The 22,456-nt window shown below is 42.0% G+C and overlaps 1 protein-coding gene across 4 annotated transcripts in view; it reads left to right on the forward strand.

Annotated features, from left to right (window-relative positions):
- The window catches only part of WIPF1 (WAS/WASL interacting protein family member 1), a 108,141-nt gene that overhangs the window by 35,348 nt on the left and 50,337 nt on the right, over window positions 1-22,456 (forward strand). The window contains exon 2 of one of the 4 annotated variants that reach the window (XM_081143440.1): window positions 7,181-7,364. The exons of the other annotated variants lie outside the window; for them this stretch is intronic. The gene's annotated coding sequence lies outside the window, so the exon portion shown is untranslated. The remainder of the gene's footprint in view (window positions 1-7,180; window positions 7,365-22,456) is intronic. 4 annotated transcript variants of the gene reach the window in all.

A 22,456-nucleotide genomic window follows, 5' to 3' on the forward strand; every position in this document is an offset into this window, starting at 1 on the left:
ATTCTGTCCTAATCTATGTGCTCTTAAATATGGAAGAGAGGATGCATCTGAGTAGGAAGACAGTGCAAATATAGGCAGTTAATTAGGTGTTCTCTTGGTTCCATGTTATGCATGTGTGTGAGGAAAACATAAATTCTGAATCAGAGCCACAAATCTTCATACTCTCCCAGCACCCTGTGTACGCTTTGGAATTATTTACATTAATTTCTATTCTTCTGTTCTCTATTGAACCTAACAGAAAGGAGCAACAAATGTGTGAGACTGTCTTGGTTCTTAGTACTGTCTACCACCTCCAGAGTTCTTTATTTACGAGGCTTCTTAAAACTCACACTGGATTAATGGCAAAGCTTTCTTTATGTGCCTTTATCCAGTCTTTTTATGAACAAGGAAATTTGCCATATCCTTTCAGTGTTTTGATCAACAACAAAGATAAGTGAGGGGCCTAGTTACTTGGAATTCAATGGCATGATACTGGAAAGGGCCAGTTTGGTTGTTGGCATCAGGCCCTGTAGTATGCCAAAGAAGAATGACTCTGCTAGGACCCTGCCTTTGAAGATAGCTGGCCAGAAGCTTGATGATTCTGGCTTAGATTACATTTCAATGGCATAAACAAGTGTCCCAGAATGCAGTGCATCAGCACGAGAACTTTCTTGACCTTTCATCTTCCTTTTGGCTGCTCCAAGGCCTCAAATAGCTACGCATGGTGCCTTTTTGCATGATAGCTAATGAGGAAAGCCTTTGACATGACATAATGCTTCCAGATCCTCCAGGATTCGTGTAGAAACAGTTGCTCTGGGGTATGACTGGACTGTTTGACCTACATTGTGAAGCATTGACTGCCAAGGGCGGGCCTCCCTACAGTTCCTCCCTGCACAACATGCACATGGTGCGCGTGGGTCTAAGTCTCTCCAAGAGACAGAGCAACAAGGAGGCAGGTTTTGTGTATACTGGAAATGACACCAGACTTGTACTCAGAAGCTTGAGGTTTAAATCCCAGTTCTATCACTTACTTACTTTGAACAAATCTCTTCAACTCTTAGAACCTTAGTCTTCCCCTTTATATTATGAGAATGGTTAAAAATAATATTTAATTCATAAAATGTTTATGCAGCTAAATTAACTTTTTAAAATATTATATTAGAACAGAAACACTCTTTGAAGGTAGTGTATCACTTCTTTGTGGTCCAAGCCAGGATCTTAGTCCAGGACATTGAAATTAACTGGCAGGTCTTCAAACATTTGGTACACCTTTATCCCTGTTCCTTCCTTCCCACTACCCTGTGATTCTCCATGAAAAATTAAATATGGAATTTTAATGTTAGCCTCCATTCAAACACATACACATATTAAAACATGCACAAAAAATACCTGGTTGGGTATTTTTATGGCCAGAATTTCCCACATCACCATGCACTGATATGAAAGCTTTAGAAAGGTGGAAACTACCTTTTTTGGGGGGCAAAAAAATGTGGGTTCTTGTTGATTCCTGTGCTTTCATAACTATGCAGTAGGAAGCTGAGCATTCTAGTCTCTGAGCAAATCTAACATCATTTTTCTTCTTTGAATTCCTCAACTCTTTAGAGGATATGTTTACATTCTTATGATCTTACAGTGAAGCTTCTTACCTAATTCTAGAATAGATTCCTTAGCTGACGATGACTTCCAATGACTAGAAGTAAGAAAGCAGGAAATCCACCTTGCCATCCTCCCTTCTGCAGACACTGCTACAGATCTCCAGATTGCCTGCATGTCTTAGAGGCCAAAATTTCCACAAATGTTCCCCAGGATGTTCCTGGTCACTGGGTTCTTGGCTGTCCCTCTACCCTACGCATACCCACATGATTTGTGAGAGCTATAGCCAGTCCTCCACCTAGGAAAAAGTGAGAGAAGTGGATGGAGACCTGGCAGCATATTCTTTTAGAAGGGTTTCTGATGCCTGTGTAATGTCATCCCCCTCAACACACAATTTATTATTGTTATTAACATGAATCTAGCATTAAATTTACCAAAACAATGGGCTGATCTTACCAATTAGCAGGGTCTTACTATGTAGTTGTCTGATATTCACCAAGAAACGTCACATGTATTTGATCTTTAGAAAAAAGTATAGGTAGGATTTCTGAACCATTCCATATTAAAATACACACACACAATCGGGGTAGAGGGTACTGCAATAATAGAAGCATGGTCAATCAGTAGAAGTCAAGAAAAGGGGGAAAAACAGGAACAAAGCAATGTAATAGAATACATCTGATAAAATGGAAAGAATAAGGTAAACATATAACAATAGATGTGACTAGGTTAAACTCCTCTGATAAAATTGGTGACTAAAAAGATTGATTAAAAAGATAATCTAGCTATATGCTGTCTTCAAGAGTCATATGTACACCGAAATTAGAAAGGAAGAATAGAAAGGATAGGTTGGTGAATGCTAACTAACAAAACAAAAATAGGATGATAATATTCATATTAAAAAGTGTGGGGTTAAATGTAAAAAGAAATATTGAATAAGACACAAAAGAATAAGGGAGAGGTCAGACAAGGAGATTCAATAATAATGAAGCTTCATGCACTGAACATCGTAGCACTGGATAATTTAAAAACACAAAGTTTTCCATAATCATAGTGGGAGACTGACAAAAATGCTTTCAGAATTTGATCAAATAGACAAAAATAAGTAGGAACAGAAGATCTGAGTAACACTGTTTTTGTTATTTACCTAACCTAACAAATAGGAAATACACACTTTTTTTAAAAAAAACCATGGAGCATTTACAAAAGTTGATGAAAGACTAGAACATAAAGAAACTTCACAATTAACTAAAAAGTGGACATACTGGTCACTTGTGACAGTAACATAGCATTGAAAATTAACAGAAGATGGCTCCTACTCCCACCTCCATCCAAGCTTCAAAACTAAAATAGTACCCTTTTAAATAGTTCTTGGGTCAAATAGGAAATCACTACTGAAATTATAGACTATTTGAAAATTAAAAATGAGAATATAATGCTTTGAAATGTGTGGGATAGGACTAAAAATACACTTAGATAAAAAGTTAAGGCTTTTATTTAAGAGGACTGAAAAGAAACAGTAAGTTTATAAGTTAAGAAGCTAATAAATGAAAACAAAATAAGACAAAGTACATGGAGGGAAATAATAAATGTAAATTAATTATTAGAAAAATTAGAAAGATTGGCAGTAAGGTGAAAGAGCAAGGTTTATGAGCTGCTGGAATGAGGTTGGAAAGCTGAGTTAATGGCATAAAAGAAGCTATTCCTGTCCTTAATTGCCACTTAGGTTTGGTTGAGGTGAAAAGCATGTGCAGAAAATAATCACAGAATAGGACTACATGCAATAAAGTTCCTGTTTGTGAGTTATATGTGAACCACAAAGAGCAGCATTAGGCTCTGTGTGTCTGGTGTCAGGCAGAGCTGAGCTTACATGTTGGCTTCAACCTTATCAAGGGGCCCTGGATAGGTTACTTAGCCTCTCTAACTTGGTTACCTTTTCTGTAAAGTGGGGATCACAGTACCTGCCTCCCAGGATTACAGTGAGAATTAAATGAAAGTATATATGTAAAACATTTAGCTTAGTGCAGCATCTCCCGTCTCTTCTGGATGTTTGTGAGATGATTAGGGCACTATCAGAAGCTTAGTACATTTCACACAGGAGTGAGACAGAGAATAGTGTTTAGAGTAGCCAAGTTCTGCCTACCTGGAGGAAAGGATTGGGCATTTTGTCAGTCACTGAGACACACCCATGGTGAATGGTTGCACAAGATTCTGTCTGTTAAAAGAAAATTTCTATAAAACATGATACTCCCAAAGCAGCAGTGGTTCATGAGCTGGAGAGAAGATCTGGCCACAGAGAAAGGAATGGCCAGTTCTGCCAATTGACAGTCAGTTGGCTTCTCTGAGTAGGGAAGGCGGGATCAAAGAGTCCTTCCTGGTCTGTAAATGCTTTTACTGTTCATTAACAGGAGGGAAACATCATTCTGGTAACCCTTCTGTGTCAGCATTCACCTCCTCAGGCATGATGATGGATTCGTGAGATCTTGAAAAGGTAAACATAAAAGGAGTCAGATAGTAAACACAGAAAAAAATGAAAAGAATTTAACCCCCCCACCCCACCCCACCCCACCCCTTTTCTACACTTAGGACTTGAGAATTTGTGGTTTGAGGTAAAGGTAGATAATAGGTCTGGGAGGAGGTAGGAATCATGGGTAATTTTAATGTATGTAGATGCTACACATCAAGCCATTTTAATCAAAATATGTGTTCATAGGGTGGGGAAATCAGTGAAAGTAGTGAAATGATATCTCTGGTCCAAACAAGAACTAATTGACTGCTCTGTCTCCCTTCCCAAGACACTATCAGCTGTAAGGTGTACCATCACATTAATGACAGATAAGGGGGGGCGGGGGGAGAGAGAAGACATGATTTTAAATGTATACTTTGATTCCAGGAATGTTAAAATATGAAGGGAAAAAAACACTACCAACACAAAGATGCATCTTGGAATTTCACTCAGCTGGTATTGGTGTTTTATGAAAGCAACAATTTTTTTTTTTTTTTTTTACTAATACATGTGGCAGAACTAATGAAAATTAAAGGCAAATAAAAAATTTCTCAGGCCCCTAGGTTTGTTTTCTTTCATTCTCTTGTGAAGACAGAAAAAATCATAGACAGCTGGGGAGGTACTGTGCACAGTGAGCCTGGAGCGTCTTGTAGTGCCAGAACATAAGTGCTCACAAACAAAAAGCAAAAAATCAAATTGATAGAAGTATGTCAGAGGATCCCAGGAACCAACTGAGAGAGCTCCCTATGGCCAAAGGTGGAACAATTTGAGCAACAAAATAAAGTAGTGTTGAATTATAACCCAAAATATAAAATAAATACCCATGAGGCCCTACTGCTATAAATAAAAGATTGACTAAATTAGTATGTAGGTAAAAGAGACAAATCTTCCATGCAGGAAAATTTCAAATAATTTATGTAGGTACTCAGGGTTTTCCTTCCAAAGTATGCAGTATGGAAAGGCGTGGGGACAAGTTTACAGTGGAGAAACCTGACACTACCTCGGGCGATAAGGCCAACATCAACAGTATTTAATTATGTTGGCGATATATATGCTTGATATGTGATCAAAATGGCACTTTACCTCTGTGGTCTTACTCCAAATAACCCATAACTCCAGTCTTATCATAAGACAAACATCAGGAGACAAATCCCAATTGTGGGACAGTCTACAAAATGCCTGGCGAGTACTCAAAACTGTCCAGGTGATCAAAACAAGGGAAGTCTAAGAAACTGTCATAATCCAAAGGAACCTAAGGCGACATGATGACTAAGTGTAATGTGATGTCCTGGATGGGATCTGGGGACAGAAAAAAGACATTAGGGAAAAACTCAGAAAAATCTAAAGTAACTATAGGTAGTTCGTAATAATCTATCAATATTGGTTTATTTACTCATATATCATTCTAAAGGTAAGACTTTAATAGTGGGGAGACTGTGCATCAAGGGAGAGAACTCTAATCTTAATTTTTCTATAAATCTGAAACTGTTCTAAAAAATAAAGTCTTTTAAAATTTTTTAAATGCCTAAACAGAAGAAAAAAAAAAAAGAAGAAGAAGAAGAAGGACCTCATGGACAGGACACCTGGTGAAGGATTTCAAGGGAAAGTTATAAAGCATTTTGTTAAGACCTTTAAAAATTCCACAGAGCATGGCTTAAGTAGAACATATGTAACTGCTTAGTTGAAAAATGGAACTGGCAGCTTCACCCAGAATGTGACACTTCTAAATACATTCAAATGGAGCCATTATTATTTATCATCCTTGTAGTACTTTGTTTTTTTCAAGATGGCAAAATTTTCCCATTACTCCTATGCCATGCTTATATCCATCTTGACTCAATTGGCTAATCTAACTGTACAGTTCGATCAGAAAACCAGCCATCAGTTGTCAGAATGGTAAAACAGTTATACATGTTTTCAAAGCCAGAAATGCAATCATGTGGTGAGACTTCAGGGTTTTACTGTTGTCCAAAGTTCTGACTCTCAGGACTCATTTTCTTACCCGATGTTCTCACATGGAAAACTTCATTGGGGAATTACAGGGTGATATTTTCAAGACTTGGAACAGTGAACTTGTCTACAGTTACCTTTCTAAAAAAACAAACAAAAAGTCCCTTGAAAAGCATTTGGGGGAAAAAAATTATGCCAGGGAAGCCAAATAGAAACAGCTTTGGGGTTTCTACACTGAGTCAAGTTGTACAAATTGCATATATTCCCCTGGTGCAGGGCATCGTTTGACTCCCACACACCACTTCCTACATCCACCAATTCCAGTGTGTTTGGACCTCCAGAGAGCTGGAGAAATTTTACAAGGAAAGAGGAGGGCACTGAACACAGAAGCAAGGAAACTAGAAATGGCAGGCCTGGGCTTTGTGCTTGGTCCTGCCTCAGCTCTCCTCCAGTCTGCCCCTTGTTGGGGACTCTGAGGAGCACCTCCAGGCACTCCCCTCTGGAGCTCTTGCCAGGCCAGCGTCAGGGCCCCCCAGGGCCAGGCTCACATGCCACCAGGAACCCACCACCATCCCACAGGAAGGAGATGTTGATGTCAGCTCTTTGAGGGGAAACCAAAAGGCTGGCATATTTTGAGACCAGCAGGAGGGAAATGTCTGCCAGTTATTTAGCCCCCGGAGGCAGAGAGTATGGTCACTTTGTTTGCTGAACCAAGAATTAGGGCACACTGTCTAACAGCAGGGCTGAATAGACTGGATGTGAACTTGAGACTGTCCCAGGAAATTCAGGGTGTTGCTGCAGGATCCAGAAATGCCAGCTGAGTCCTGGGTGCTCCTTTGTGGTGGCGCCCTCCAGAGTGCATCCTGGGTGCAGTGCCAAGGCCGCCCTTCCTCACCCACCCGAGGGTGGCAGCACAGGCCTTGACCCATGACAGGAGAGCACCCCGCTCGGCTGAGCCGGCCTGCCCCTTCTCAGCTGCCTTGTCGACCCCAGGAAGGGGGACCCTGAAGCTCAAGAGTCTCTCTCTCCCTTTCCCCGCTCCCTCATTGTGGAGTCACAAGTGTAGGAGTCCAGACGTTGCTCGCCCCTGCCTCGGTCCCTGGCTGAGCCCCCACCTGTGCCCTGGGGATGCCTGAAACCACCTTTCTCTAGCCGCGGTAGCCAGTGTGGAGCAAGCAGCCAGGGGCTATTATCACATGGCTCCGCCGCAGAGAGGCGAGTCAGAGAAGGTGCAGTGAGGAAGTACAGTGTCGCAGGCAGCGCTCACAGGAAACTGGCCGAAGACAGCTGGGGAACTTGAGAACTGGGTCGTTTTCTGCCGATTAAAAAGACACAGGTTAGTGCTTTTTTTTTTTTTTTTTTTTTACCCCCGAAAAACCTTTCATAGCCATTCTAAAACGCCTAAGTGGTTCTCTTTCCTTAACTGTCTTTATTTTTGTTATGTGAGGTAATTGCTCTGGCTTTGAAGGTAAGAGCCAGGGCATAGCTGGCATTGTTCGAGGAGCACACATCCAGCCATTATTGTGAAAATGAAATAAGAATCTCTTACTTCCCGGTTTAGAACTAGGCCTTAAAGAAACAAACCTTCAGATGTGCATTAAATAACTTACTTCGCAGAATTCAGCTAAGCCTCTCCTCCCGTTCACCCATGAGCACAAATCTGAAAGGGGACACATCAGCTCGTGTTTGCAGGTGGACCCAGGGTGTTCAAAGGGCGGTAGAAATACAGGGATATTGTGGGTAAGAACCTGCTGCGAGGCTGTCTGCAAGGGCTTGTTTTTGTGCACTTTTTATCTGGTAAAACATGTTTTGGCTTAAAATATGTTAAAGTAATTTCTCATATCTTTATAAATTCTTAAGTTCCCTTTTCTATTTTTTCCGCCCCGTTCTTCCCTTTTTCCTTCCCTTCGCTTACTAACATCCACGGTGAGCAGAGAGGAGGCAGGGGCAGCTTGCCTGAGAGCTGAGGAAGTCCCCGCAGGGTGAGGAGGCGCCCAGCCGGGCCTGAAGTCCTGAGCTCTGGCTGTCCCTGGAGCTGCGCCCTCAGCCGGAGCTTCCCATATAAAGGGAGATTTGAAGAGTCTAGAGAACAGCCAGAGACCTAGTGAAAGGCTGGAAGGTAGAGCCCAGAAACAGCTGAAGGCCCAAGATTATTCATCCTGTGGCCACAAGGGACAGTTGAATAAAGAACTTCGAGTCAATAAAAGGTCCCTCCACAAAGACCTGCTGCTTTCTGACCTCTGTGAAGAAGGAAAATGTCTTAAATTTGAGTTAGAAGAAGGCTACTACATTCTTGGACTGTTAATTAAGGGCTAGAACAAGCTTAGCCAGAGAGGTTGCTGAGCTCTTTTCTGGGCATTTTTTGAAAACGTAGATTTCTTCCGTGGCTCTGTGCATGTGTTGATAGCGGCAGGGAGAGGAATGAAGAGACCAGGACTGGTAGCTTCTCGCTTCATCTGCTCACTCCAGAGCATTTCAGTGTCAGCCCTGGGAAACGAGGACAGAGGGGCGAGGGGTAAGAGCACTCGCAGGGTGTTTACACCCCAGTCGTGCATAATAATCAGGACAGTGCTGAAAGAGAGAAATCCTTGTTTACTCTGACCTCAGATTGCCACATTTTTCATTTTTTACTACCATGTTGTGTAAGAAAATGGAGAGGAAGCAGACAGAACGAGGAGGATTCCAAGTTGGGGATCGCAGCCCACGTGGTTTCAGAAACCCTGCCCTGGCCCACATTCCCATGGGGGCAGGAGGGGGGAGGGGAGATTGGAATTTTTTGGTATTTGGAGCCTTTTGAGCAAATAAATGCCTGGAGGAAACACAGGGGACGGCAGTGGGCAGGTCTCTTGCACAGGGCACCAGGAGCACCCCTGAGCGTCAGAAAGGCTTACAGCTCAGAGGTGGCTGGTCATCCCTAGAAGGAGCGCCTCTTTCGGTTTTGTTTTGCTTTTTTCCTTGATCCTAGAGCTTTGTTGTTCAGGAACTTTTGTATTTTGCTAATCTGCTGCTCATAGTAGAAGAAGGTTTTCTATTTTCTTAGAATACTTTCCAGATCGATTTGACGGTTTTTTGGTAAATGCATCCTTCCAGAAACTGTTCTCATTTCATCTGGGGGCATCTGTTCTCTTGGGGCCATTTCACACCCTCTTCTTTAGCTTCCCACCTTCAATGTGTTCCTTTGTGTTTGAGATGCAAGAAAAAAAGGTCTATAGAGTGTCGTTATTATACAACACTTCTGATTCCCAAACCTGGAAGTGGTTCAAAAAAAAAAAGACAGGGAATGGCAGAAGGCAGTAGATCATGTTGGATGGCAGAGAGCAACTGGAATATTAATCTCGCATGTAATTTTTAGACAGGAATTACTTCCAAGTTAAACACTGAGTTCAGTTTGAAAGTCAAAATCTAGAAAGAGCCCGGCCGGGCGTGGCTCAGCGGTTGAGCGTCAACCTAGGATCCAGGCGATCGGGGTTCAATTCCCGGTCAGGGCACATGCCCGGGTTGCGGGCTAAGCCGCCAATCAGTGACTCTCTCATCATTGATGTTTCTCTCTCTCTCTCTCTCTCTCCCTCTCCTTTCCTCTCTCTGAAATTAATAAAGATATATTTTTTAAAAAATCTAGAAAGATAAATGGTCACCTTTTAGCTGGAGACAAAATGGTGAATTTTATGGGGCATGTTAGTGAATTCTCTAAGTAAGAGGAAAGAAGGAGGCTAACTTCACAAATCCCTCTTCTCCTGGACCCTGACATACAGACAGCCTCTTCTCCCCAGAACCCCAGAGTCAGCACCCACCAATGTTTGGGTGGCCTGGGCTTCAGACATTCATGCTGGTAGGGAAAAAAGAAAATAATACTCTGATGAGTGCAACCTGGACACTCATTCATCCTGGGTCATCTTTTTGAGCTGACACCAGCATGTCTGGAGGCCTGGCTCTCTGGGCTTCTCAGAGAGAAGTTCCTGGGCATGTGGAAGGTGTTACAGTTGTCACCACCATCATACTGGGACATACTGGGAGTCATAGTTTGTTTTTTAAAATTGTGATAAAATACACATAACATAAAATTGACCATCTTAGCCATTAAGTGTGTAGTCCAGTAGTGTTAAATACACTCACATTGTTGTACAACCAATCTCCAGAACTTTTCCATCTTGCTAAATGGAAACTATAGCCATTCAACAACTCTTCCTTTCCTCTTCCTCCAGGCCCTGGCAACCACACTGTACTTTCTGTTTATGAGTTTGACTATTTTAAGTACCTCATTTGAGTAGAATCATAAGAGGTGGGCAAAAGTAAGCTTACAATCGTGATTATGCAAAATACAGAGTTTATTCTTGTGTTATTTATTAATTATTATATTATTTTCCATAGGAACAACTGTGAACCTTTTTTTGCCCCACCCCTGTATAGTATTTGTCTTCTTATAACTGCTTTATTTCACTTAGCATAATGTCCTCAGGGTTCACCCATGTTGTAGCATGTTGGAATTTCCTCCCTCTTCAGGGCTGAATAATATTCCATTACATGTGTATACCACATTTTCTTTACCCATTTACCTGTGGATGACATTTGAGTCATAGTTACCTTTGGCTATTGTGAATAAGGCTGCTGTGAACATGGGCATACAAATATCTCCTTGCCACCCTGCTTTATTCTTTTGGGTATGTACCCAGAAGTTGAATTTCTAGATCATATGGGGATTCTATTTTTAATTTTTTTGAGGAACTACTATACTGTTTCCCATAGCAGCTGTACTGTTTTACATTCCTACCAACAGTGCCTAAGGGTTCTAATTTCTCCACATCCTGAACAATACTTGTTATTTTGTTGTTTCGTAGTAGCCATCCTAATGGATGTAAGATGATATCTCATTTTCATCTGCATTTCCCTAACAATTAGTGATGTTGAACATCTTTTTATGTGCTTGTTGGCCATTTGTATATCTTCTTTAGAGAAATGTCTGTTCAAGTCTCTTGTCCATTTTTAAATGCGGCTATTTGTTTTTTTGTTGAGTTATAGGAGTTCTTTATTCTAGATATTAGGGAATCATAAATTTTTTAAAAGTTTTGAATGTTCAGCCCTAGCTGGTTTTGCTCAGTGGTTAGAGCATAGGTCTGTGGACTGAAGGGTCCTGTGTTCGATTTTGCCCAAGGGCATGTACCTCAGTTGCAGGCTCAATACCCAGCCCCGGTCAGGGCACATGCAGGAGGCAACCAATTGATAATGTCTCTCTCACATTGGTGTTTCTCTCTGATGTTTCTTTCTCTCTCTCTCCCTTCCACTCTTTCTAAAAAGCAATGGAAAAAATATCCTTGGGTGAGGATTTAAAAAAATAAATAAATAAAGTAGTGAATGTTCAGGTTCTAACGTTCACATCATCTGCTATGAACCAGTTGCCTCCTATGGTTTACAGCCTTGGCAAAGATCATGAGTGTCAATAATGTGATTTTTTTCAACAATATATTTTTATCTTGACTCTGAAATGCTACACAGTCTCAGTCATTTTCACCTTATAAGCAGTTCAGTTTTCCAGAGCTTACAAAGGTAAAGGAAAGGAAAAGAAAGGGAAGAGAAGAGAGTTTGGGGTAACTTTTTTTATTCTTTCTATGATTTATACTTTTTTGGTTACATAAACTTCAGGAAAAAGCCTTACTCTGGATTCTGTTGACTAAAACCAGACTCCATACAGGAATAAACATACTTTCTCAGAATCATCCAGTAATTATGTCTCCTCAGACCACCCTCCCTCCAAACCCACAGACTTGAAGGTAGCTCAGATCGTTACCATTTTCCTTTGCAAAGGCCTCAGACAAATATTATAATTTACTGCTGAGCAGTGGGAGGAAGAGGACTTAGGCTGTTGCCCAGGAAGAGGAGCAAGGACAGCGAGGCTCCTGCAGGTGGGGCGTGGTATTTGTTTAGATTACAGATTTTCCGCAAGGCAATTGTGGGGAAGGTATGATGGAAGTTTGACACAGCGCAGTGCAGTTCTTCTTTTGATGGAGGTGCTGTCTTCTAAATAAAATATTATTAATGCTCATTTATATTTTTTGATGCTGTTACACTTCCAGGGAAGGGACTGCCTTATGCCTGATTGGTTTTTTCCTCTGCCATTTCAATTACCCTCCATTTCTTCAGAAATTCGTTGTTTCCCAAAAAAGCCTCTTAGTGTCTCCCCTCACAAAAAAAGGGGGCATCACAAAATGACATGAACAGTTGCATTTGTTTGTTTTTGTTTGTTTGTTTATGAAAGGACAGAGAAAAGCATGACTGGGAAAAGGTGAGTCTTTAAAGGGGAACCCTGCTATGGTGCAACAAACTGAATCTAAGAGGCGCCTATTCCTAGCTTATGTGACATCCTGTGTCAGTTCCACCAGGAGGTATTGATATGCCACTCACACTGTCATTTCTCAATACTAATTAGAAGTTACTGCTTTGAGACTGTCTAACTAGCTAGCTACCTACCAGCATGCCTGTTTTGATACTTTCTGAAGAATTAGGCTTCCTTTCTACTTTTGTTTGTGCCTGGTTTTAATAATATGTCATATTTTAAGTCCGCTCATTGTATTGGTTTATAATCCTGTGTGTCTTAAAAACAGTCTTTTTTTTATAGTAGGATACATGTTTGCACACACATGCATGTGTACACACACCAATATATATATAATATGTTATATATGTCTTCTAATAGGGAAAAATTCTTTAGGGCACATGTCTCCTCAATTAAGTTCATTAGATAATATCCTGGAACCTACCATTACTTGGAATATGCTGCTATCAGAGTAGGAGGTTATGTATATATTATACCTCTAGATTCATATGGTGGGTTTGCCTGTGAATTTCTATTCTTTCAGTAAATCACTGACTTATTAAGTGGTGATTGGAGCATCTTCTTTGATTAGAGCATCTTCTTTGATTTCCAGGACAGATATGGAAAGATTTGGTCTTCTTAAAGGCTTTAGAGACCTGTAGAATGATCCTGACCCCTGAAAACTGGGTGTGGGACCAATAGAGGGGCTGCCGCCCAATACCTCAGCAGCTTGCTACGCAGAAGGCTGCATGGAGAGAGCTGTTAAAGGGAGCTGGTGTTCCAACTCCGCCTTCTCACTGCAGTGGGACTTCTTACGAAAGTCCCAGTTCTAGAAGTCTTTTAACTAAATGAACATTCTTGATGAACTGCCACCAGTGCTTCGCCTAAAACCTCTTTCAGAGCAAACAACATGTGCCTTCACTTTTCCTCTTACTCCCCCTGTATTTTCTCTTCTTTCTGCTCTTAAGTCTCACTGCGGTCATTTCGTGCCCATCACCTCTTGAAAATTTGGATCCTAATTCTCTGCTTGGACAGCATGCTTCCTCAGCCAACCCTGTCTCTAAACTCTTTGTTCCTCTTCTCCCAAGCATTAAATAACCTTTCTTGCAAAATGGACAAATCAAGGCCGATGAACAAGATTACCCATATAAAAATGTTTGAGAAGTTTTATGTAGGAAAAATAACTTGGGGGGGAAATGATGTTGTAAAATAGATCCTGAAGAATCAGGAAGGGTAGACAGTTTACTTTTTAAAACTTCTTTTAAGGATTCATAAAGAGGAGCAGTAGGGAAAAGGGAATTGAAAAGGCCAGAGGATAGTTTGCTCTAAAGGACAAAAATGTTAGGTTATTCAAAAAATATTTTTTTCTCCTACTTTGGTGCCAGGAACATCTGGCTTTGGGAAAAGTTTAGGAAAGAAGCTCTCAGATGCTGTTGTCATTATGTAAAACTTAAAGAGGTAGGTAAAAAATGGAATCCTGGAATTTTTAGAAATAGAAGGGACCTTGAGGGGTTTAAGCCCCATCATTTTTAGATTTGGAAACTGAGGCTCAGAAAGGTTAGGTGACTTATCTTGGTCAAAATAACTAATTAGTGAGAGTAGTAGGTGTAGACCAAGGCTTCTGACTCCAGCATGGGTCACCAGCTCCAGTGTTGAGGGGTCCCAAGGACTTGGAATCTAGACATAGGTGCCCCTCAGGTATCTACGGAGGCTAGATCCATGCCTAATGGGAGTAGACCAAGAGACTGAGGAGTTTATGAACTCCCAAAATTCCAGGTAAGTGACCTCTACTCAATTCTTGGAAGACAGCACAGCCATATGGGTATAATACAGGTATGGGCAAATATAGGTTTACAGTTGTTTGTATGGGCAATAATTAATAAACGATAATACAAGAATAAACTCTCACAACTGTAAACCTACTTTTGCCCCACCCCTATATTAGAACTAGACACCTAATCCATCCTACCTGGAGAAAGTTTGTATGCAGTGAATGGTGAGTCCCCATGGAACAAAGAAGAGGACAGCTCAGAAAGGAAAACTTCCCAGTGGCTGTCTAGGGTTGGCCAGGAAGAGAGACCCTGAATCTCATGGATATGAATATGCATTGAGAGGGGTTGTCCTTTGTGAAGTATGGGGAAGACCAGGGCTCATCATGGTCCACATTAGGTGGCCCTCAAGAGACTTATCCATCCTTAGCTGTGATTCCAAGATCCCTGAACCACCTTCTGAACACTAAGTCAGCTTCTTGGGTACCATTATCTCAGAAGAGTATATTCTGGACAATGGACATGATCACTAGAAATGACATTTGTGAATTTTTGTGTGCCTAGCAGCCTCTTGTGAATTTGTCATGTGGATCAGTCATTCTGAGTCTGATCCCTCTGGCTCCTAGATAAAGGGGAGGTTTTAGGACCTCTGACAAAGTCCCTGTGCTGGAAGTGTGGTGATCTACCTCTCCCTGGTAATGCCACTCTTAAGGTGTCTTTTCTGGGCAAAAAGCGTCCTCTCCTCAATGTCAGTCCTACTTCTTTGTCACTCCTCTTCGAAATTCCACAAAAAGAAGAAAATGATATAATACTTTTATATCACTTAAAATGGGTCCTACTTTTGGACATGACAAGGCCCTTTTGGGACAATGGATGTTTTATGTGGGGGGTTTTTTGGGGGGGGGCATTTTCTCTTAATTCAGAAATATTTATTGAGTACCTTCTATGTGGCGCTTACATTTTAGTAGGAGGACTGTAGAATAACAACAACCCTAATAAAATAGTATGTTATGTAGTGTGTTACAAGGTTAGAAAGTAGTAAGTACTGTGGAACAATAGGTACAGCAGGGTAAGGAAGAGCTGGAGTACAGTGGTGGGTGTGTGGGTTTAAGTGGGAGTTAGGAGGGTGCTGCTGTGGAGAGGGTGGCATTTGAATGAAGACTTGGAAAAGGTGAGAGAATTCTCCTTGCAGATAACTGGGGAAACACGAGGGCCTTGAGGCAGGAGCGTGCCTGGAATAGTTAAGGAGTAACAAGGAGTCATTGTGACCAGGGCAGAGTAAGTGAGGAGGCCGGATCCTGAGGGCCTTGTAGGCCATGGTAGGACTCTGACTTTCGTTTATTTATTTATTTATTTATTTATTTAATTACCTTTATTATTGAGAGTATTACAGGTGTCCCATTTTCCCCCCCAATTGATCCCCTCCACTTTGCTCCCACCCCCTCCCCAGGCCTTCACCCGTTATTGTGTCCATGGGTTATGCATATATGCATATAACTTCTTTGGTTAATCTCTTCCCACCTTCCACCCCCCTTCCCTCTTTCCTCTGAAATATGATCGCCTGTTGCATGCGTCAGTGTCTCTGGGTCTATTTAGTTCGTCAGATTCTTTTGTTCATTAGCTTCTTCTTAGAGAAGACCCTTCAACTTTTCCTGTAGTGCTGGTCTGGTGGTGATGAACTCCTTTAGCTTTTTCTTATCTGAGAAGCTCTTTATCTGACCTTCAATTCTAAATGATAGCTTTGCTGGGCAGAGCAATCTTGGTTGTAGTTCCATGTTTTTCATCACTTTGAATATTTCTTGCCACTCCCTTCTGGCCTGCAAGGTTTCTATTGAGAAATCAGCTGACAGTGTGTGGGTGCTCCCTTGTAGGTAACTAACTGCTTTTCTCTTGCTGCTTTTAAGATTCTCTCTTTGTCTTTAACCTTTGGCATTTTAATTATATGTCTTGCTGTGGGCCTCTTTGGGTTCCTCTTGTTTGGGACTTGGCAACCCTCAGAGACAGTCCCCACTGGTTTTCACAGCCCAGAGTTGTGGGGACGTTTCTTCCCGGCCCTGGAGCCCTGGGCTGGGGGCCTGCTGTGGGGCTGGGACCCCTCCCTCCTCCGGGAAACCTCCACTCTGAGATTCCCTCCCGGGTTTAACCCGCAACACCGGGTGTGGGCCCGCGGCCGCGTCTCCGGGGTTCAGCCCCGATCTGCCCGCATCTCTGCCCCTCCTACCCGTCTCGATGCTCCTTCAGTTCCCTGGTTGTAGGGCTTCTGTTCAGCCAGGTTTCAGGGGGCCCTGAGTGCTGGTGGTTCTGTATTTTAGTTGTAATTTTGATGTGGTTGCGGGAGGCGGCGGGCGCAGCTGTGACCTACGCCGCCATCTGGTTTCTCCTCAGGACTCTGTCCCGCAGAGTGAGAGGGAGCTTAGGGAGGACACTGAGCAAAGGAGAGCTGATAACCTGGCCTTAGACTTAAAGGATCTTTCTGGCTATTGTATTGAGAATAAACTGCAGGAGAGAAAGAGAAGAGAGAGACCAGTTAGGAGGCTGATGCAGTATTCCCGGGAGAGCTGATGGTGCCTCGGACCAGCTGGCAGCACTAGAGGTGGTGAGTAAATAGTCTGGTTATTTTGAGGGTAGAATCAACAAAATGAACTGTTGGCTTGAACAATAATAAAAGGAAGAGGGGAGTCAAGGGATACTCCAAGGATTCTGGCCTAAGCAAAGGCAAAATGGAAATGCCATCAAACTGAGGTGGGAAGGCTGTGGGGAGAGCGAGTGGAGATGGAGGAGCGATCCATGGAGCTTAGCTCGGGATGTGGCGAGTCTGAGGCATCTCTTAGACATCACGTGGAAATAGTGAGCAGGCAGCTGCACATACATGTCTAAATATAGGCGTTAGAGTCCTAGAAGAAGTTAATCTTTCTTAGTGTGTTAATGGTTTAGTATTATCCCTGAATGCAGCTGTAGCTTGTAAAACTCCCATCAGAAACATGCAATGGGACTCGGCACGAGGACTTATTCACGCTTGATTTCTGGGACTGAAGTCAGAGAGACAGTGTTCACTTGGGTAAACAAAGGCAGAAGGGTGAGGATTTTTGTTTTAGGCCTTGACTTTCACTGCTTGAGCCCCAGTGATTCGGTGATTCTTATTTTAAGAAAAAAAATGTTTAGCAAAGTGGGTAAAAGTAAGTTTTATTTTTTCAAATGTTCAGTTGGTACACTGGAATAACACTGGCAGTTCCTACCCCAAACAGAGACTAAAAGTTTTTAGTCTCAATCTTATGCTCAGTTTATAAGAAGAGCATCTGTCAAATTTGTCTTTATCTCAACCGGCCTACCGTATGCACCCCGTTTACAGACGTGGACATTGCCTCAGAGGGATGAAGGGACTGGACCACAGTGCAGGGCCAGAACTCAGACTCGGAACTCTCTGTATCCAAAACCTGACCTACTCTACTTCCCAGAAGCATGGAGCAAAGTAAAACCAACTAGAGCGTGTCAGTTAAATCATGTAGACCAAGAGGCAATACAGAATCTTTTATTATAAACCTGAAACATGGGCTCCAGTCAGAAATTTCAGGTAGTTGCTAAATCAATCCTTGAAATGAGAGGGTTTGTCAAAAAAGTCTCTTTTTGGCCTCTGCCCCATAGAATGGTGGTGCTACTTGGGTGGTATGACACCTATGACTGAAAACCTGCCCCTCCGTCAAACCCTCAAGGAAACACCAACCATCTCTCGCACAGAAGTCTGTTGGTGCCAATTGGCAGCAGCTGGCCAGGCCGCTCAGAGAAGGCGCCTGGGAACCAGGAGGCTATAGCCCGCTATCCCCTAGGAGACCTGAGTGGGGAGTTCTGAGAGCCTTGGAAGTGGTTCAGGACCTGGAGGCACTGACCTCAGCTCAAGGCTCAGGAGGGAGGGCTGGGCTCTTTCCCCACAGTACAAGCTAGACAGAGTGCCAAAGGGCGACAGGGTCAGCTCCCGCCTCAATAACCCTCCATGGGGGCCCTTGGGAGGAGCAGCCCTCACCTCAGCAGTTGACAGTCTGTTTGCGTGGTGACTATAACCTTGCTGGTTACAAAAGTATTGAGATGCTTCAAAACTCGTTGTTGAATCATCACCGATCTCAGTCACCCAAATGCATTCCCAGGACCCGGAAGACCTCTCATAATTCAAACAACTAAGGATTAGTGCCTGCAAAAATGTGGGGTGCCCCAGGGCCCAGCTCCAGCATCAGACATTGTTCTGATTGGTTAGTGCCTGTAGGTCTTATTGGTTGTTAAATATTTTGAATATAACCCTGTCCCACCCTCAATAAAATGGAACACTGAAAGCATTTCTGTGAGCAAGTGATGACAAATCCTGACTGGGGTCCAGGAGGGCAAAATTTAAACCCATAATTGCATTGCAAGTTCACTGGTTCTGATAGGGGCCTGTTGATAGCCTCCCAGGCTGTTCTTCACTATCTAGGAAGGAAATACCTACAGTGGTTGTAACTGGAAAGGTAATAAGCAGAGGTCAAGCACGGCCCAGGAAACATACTTTTGATTCATGTTTTCATCGGGCCCAAGTTGAAAAAGATTGAATTTTGTAGGAATACATCTCTCTACTTGCTTTCTACTCCAGTCCTACCTGTCATTAGAAAAATGGTTACTACTTCGAAACATGGCTTGTTTGCTTCCATAGATCAGTTGGTGACTCCCTGCTCAGAGGAGGTGAAAGGTGCATTATAAGCTGAGCTCTACTAATCCTGATTTGTTAGTGCCAAACATTTGCTTTTTGCAGCTGTGGGAACAGTTTTCAAAGTCGATTTATTTCTGAGCTGGACTAGCCATGCTACAATTTTTTTTAAAAAATGGAATCTTTCACAAACACAGTAAATGCCCACACATGGTGGATTTCAGGGGTATGTGAAGAGTCTTTGTGCCCATCCGCAAAGCATTAAACTGATTTTTAGATGGTGCAAGTAAAGATATGCTGAGTCCTTTAACATGGGGTTTTTTAACCTGAACTGTGTGAGCTAGATGAGGAAAATAATACATCTTTATCTTCACTAACATCTTTATTTTCATTGCATTTCCTTCAATTATGAATGTAGCCAACAAACTGCAGTAATATCTGCACTGTGACAACATCACCAACAGAAGTCATAGACTCTGTTTGATCATCCAAATTTGTATTTTCATTTGCTTTTTGAATATACCTGATGTCTTGCCAGATCTCAAGTTCAATATGTGCAAATCCCTTCCCACCAAAAGCTGGACCTCCTCCTTCCTTCCCCATCTCATTAATGCCACCCATGTCTAATCAATCTCTGTGTCTTATTTCTTCCTATTAAATATTGCTCAAATCCATCTTCTCTTTCATATTTCCTCTGCCTCTTCCCCAGTTTAGACCTTCAAAGCCTGTCGGCTAAACTGACACAGATAAGTCTCTTGCCTTCAAAGTCTTCGGTCCTTCCCCTTGCTGCCATCAGAGTGAGCTTGATAAAGCACAAATGGGACCATGGCACCACAGCTTAAACATCCCGTGGGGCCCCAACACCTCCAGGCAAAAGTCCAAGTTCCTGAGTACTGCTGACCTCGGAATACCCTTCCAGCCTCGTCTCCCACCAGAGCTCATCTCCCTAGGCCACGTTTCAGCCACAGCTGATATCCATCTTGCTCTCTCACTGCCTGGGATGCTTTCTCCCTCTTCTGCCCAGTAGACTGCTTTCAGGCACAGGCGCAGCTCATGCGGCAGCTCCTCTGTGAAGCCTTCCACATCCATTGCTCCACCAGTCCCACAGCGCCTTGTGCACCCATCACCACCCAGTCACATGCAATATTCTTATTTGCTCTCACATCTTCCTGCCCATCCCCTCCCAAGAACAAATCCCTTATTTCCTACCTTGGCACCCTTCCCCCTGCTACCCCCCCCTTCCCCCAACACAGCTCCTAGTCACAGTATATTTTTAGTAAATGTTGGCTGGATGAGAGGATAATAGATCAGTGCTGAATGTTTTAATAGTTCCAGGGAAAAAATTGTTGTAGATTTAAGGAGGGATCTTAAGAATAGTACTTGGATTGAGTTTTGCTTTTGTCTGTCAAACAATTTACTGTGACTTCATGTCATGAAGATAAAAATCAGTTTTAGAACAATGATGGTTTCTTTTTCAAATATAGTCTTATGCTCTCTTTTTCTTTATATTTTCACTCTGATGACAGTGGTTGTTGCTTCCATTAGGTTGTTAACCTGTCCTAAACTGACTCACCGGGCAAGACAACTGGAGTCTAGTTCTAACTCGAATATATTACCCAGGCCACTTAACCCCTCTGAGCTTTGGTTACTGAAACAGTTTGCTCAGTGGTCTCTAGAGGAATCTCCATGACTGAAATTGTAAGCATTCTAAGGCTCTGAGGGCTTGCAGTTGGGGACTGCTGACGATAGGCTTGTTTCACTGTTGTTTGTAAGTGGCCCTTGTGGAATTTTATTTAGGAGCATGAATTGAAAGATATGCTCTGTTCTGACCATTGAAGAAATCAAATTAAGATAAAGATTTTCTAAAACTATAATATTCAGTGTTGGCAAGAGTATGGTGAATGGAGCATTATTTTGTGATGCCAGAGGAAGTACTATGTATCAATTGTTGAATCCCTTTGATCTAATACTTCTGTTTCTATAATTTATTCTATAGCATAATCCCAACTGAGCATAAGAATTTGTGTGTAAGGATATTGATGTTAGGATATTTATAAAAGCAAAGTAAGAGCTAAATAAATGACCAGCAATACAGAAATGTTAAATAAATTTTGGTGTAGAAAATCATGTTTTCAAAGAATATTTAGTGGCATGAAAGGATAACAAAAACTGGGTTCAAAACTGCATGCATTGTAATCCTAATTCTAAAACATTCTCTGTATATAAAGATAGAAGGAAGTATTCCAAAAAGTCAACAATGTGTATTTCAACCCAGTCAGATTATAGGTTATTTATCTTCTTTAAACTTGTGTTCATCATTTTCCACAAGAAACTTATGCTATTGTCATAATTCGGAAAAACAATCATTTAAAATGTGCTCACACCTGTCAGAATGGCTATTGTAAAAAAGACAACAAATAACTATTGGCAAGGGTGTGGGAAAAAGGGAGCCTTTGTGCTCCCTAAATAAATTAGTGAAGCCACTCTGGAAAACACTATGGTGGTTCCTCCAAAAATTACAAATAGAACTACCATATGACCCAGCAATTTTATTTCTGGGCATTTATCTGAAGAAAACAGAAACACTAATTCAAATATATATGCACTCCCCACCATGTTCATTGTAGCATTATTTACGATAGCCTAGCTATGGAAGCAGCCCAAGTGCTCACCAATAGATTAGTAGATAAAAAAGCTGTGGTTCATATATATAATGGAATATTAGTCATAAAAAAGGATTGCATCTTGCCATTTGTAACACAGAGAGACCTAGAGGGTATTACGCTAAGTGGAATGAGTCAGACAGAGACAAAGACGGTAAGATTTCATTTATATGTGGAATCTGAAAAATGAAACAAACAAAACAAAAGACACTCATAGATACGGAGGACTACCTGATGGTTGCCAGGGGGGGAAGCGGTGGAGGAAAGAGTGAAAAAGGTGGAGAGGATTAAGAGGTACAGACTTCTAGTTATAAAATAAATAGGTCATGGGGATGTGTAATTTAAAGCATAGGAAATATAAGCAATCATAACTTTGTAAGGTGACAGTTACTAGACTTACAGTGGTGATTACTTCATAAAGTATTTAAATGTCAAATCACTATGTTGTATATCTGAAACTATTATGATATATATGAACTATGCTTTAATAATAAAAATAGATTAATAAATAAATAAAATGTATTAAAGGCCTGTCAAATGCAAAGAAGTGAGCTGGGTGCTGCAGGGGTGGAAGATAAGATGTGACACCTGGCATCTGGGACCACCCGTCTTGAGAGTGCCACAGACACATATAAATACCTATTCAGTAGCTGGGGTGTTGTGAACAAGTGGCTGGCAGTGAGCTACTGTAGAACAGAGGGAGAGGCTGTGGTTCATACTTCTGAGAGGCCAGAGCTCAGTGCTGCTCTTCGGTGTCGGGGGGAGACACCGCGGCACCGCCTGTAGGCACCTACTCCTTCAGAGCTGTTCCAAGTCAGCCTGAGCATAACTTGTTGCCACCCCTTGGCTCTGACCCAGAATCCTAGGGAAGAAGACCTTCGAGGAAGCCACCTTCACCTGGTCTATTTTTGTTATGGTGATTTTTTAAAAATGTGCTTTTTAGACATTATTTTAGCAATGAGCTCAGGACACAATATGTTATGCAAAAATAGGACATGATATGTATAAAGATACGATATA

This window comes from Miniopterus schreibersii, assembly GCF_964146895.1.
Source record: "Miniopterus schreibersii genome assembly, chromosome: 7".
Lineage (NCBI taxonomy): Eukaryota > Metazoa > Chordata > Mammalia > Chiroptera > Miniopteridae > Miniopterus > Miniopterus schreibersii.